This window comes from Juglans microcarpa x Juglans regia, chromosome 8D (assembly GCF_004785595.1).
Source record: "Juglans microcarpa x Juglans regia isolate MS1-56 chromosome 8D, Jm3101_v1.0, whole genome shotgun sequence".
NCBI classification, from domain to species: domain Eukaryota; kingdom Viridiplantae; phylum Streptophyta; class Magnoliopsida; order Fagales; family Juglandaceae; genus Juglans; species Juglans microcarpa x Juglans regia.
Genome location: NC_054608.1, coordinates 29,969,631 through 29,971,053, shown reverse-complemented (window position 1 = coordinate 29,971,053; position 1,423 = coordinate 29,969,631).

Below are 1,423 nucleotides of genomic sequence, written 5' to 3'. Positions count from 1 at the left end.
AGGGTGACAAGGGTGAATAATGAGTGATCGGCCTGAGATTGACAAAAACCTGCATCAAGAAGCACAATAGTTAGTTTGAAAAACCAGTTGCGGGAGGCTTGTTTGAGACCATATAAGGACTTTCTGAGTTGACAAACACGAATCTCCCCCTGAGTGCAAAAACCAGGTGGTGGGTTCATGTAGACTTCTTCATCAAGATCACCATGCAAAAGAGTATTGTTGACGTCAAGTTGATGAATGATCCAATTTTTTGTAGTAGCGATTGCCAATAAGCAGTTGACAGTGGTCATTTTGGCAACCGGAGCAAAAGTCTTATGATAATCAAGACCTTCAACTTGAGTGTAGCCCTTGGCAACCAGTCAGGCTTTATACCTCTCAATGGATCCATCGGCTTTGAGTTTGGTTTTGTAAACCCATTTACATCCAATGGGTTTCTTACCAGGTGGAAGATGCTTGGGAGTCCAAGTGGAGTTATCTTGTAGAGCCTGGAGCTCAGCGGACATCGCCTCGCCCCAATGACGGTGGCGAATAGCATCAGAATAGCATGAGGGTTCAATACAAGAGGTGAGAGCATTTAAATAAGTAATATGGGAGGGAGAAAACTGATAATATGAAAGAAATGCAGATAAAGGATGAGCAGTACCTGACGCATTGGAAGCAAATGAAGATGCTGTGGGCTCTGTATGTAAGGTGGGGCATATGTCGTCATTGAAATAGGTAGGCCATGTAGTGTGGCGGCGAGGACGAGAGACGAGTGAAGGAGAGGGTGGGGAGGGTGGGTTTTGAGGAGGATTAAGAGGTGTTTGGAAAGTAGGGACTATGAGTTCAGGGACAGGAAGAGGAATGATGGGAGATGGAGAAGGAGAAGAGGAGGTGTTTGGAATATCCTGAAAAGGAAAATGTTGTTCATGGAAGGTGGCGTCACGAGAATAGAAAATGGACCGTATATCAAGATTGTAGAGTTTGTATGCTTTGTGAGTGCTGGGGTAGCCGAAAAAGACAAATTTAGTAGCACGAGGAGAGAATTTATCACGGTGAGCACGAAGAGTTTGTGCATAACAAAGGCACCCAAACACACGAAGGTGGTCATAGTTGGGTGTTTTGTTGAAGAGAACCTCAAATGGTGATTTATTTTGGAGAGTATGACTGAGAGTGCGATTGATGAGATATGCAGTGGTGAGAACACAATCACCCCAGAAATGAAGGGGTAAGTGTGCTTGAAAACGTAGACTGCGGGCAACATTAAGTAGGTGCCGGTGTTTACGCTCTGCAACGCCATTTTGTTGAGGAATTCCAACACGGGTACGTTCATGAATAATGCCATGATCAAGAAGATATGATTGAAATTGATTAGAGATAAATTCTTGACCATTATTAGTTCTAATGATTTTAACAGTGATGTTAAATTAATTTTTGACAAGAG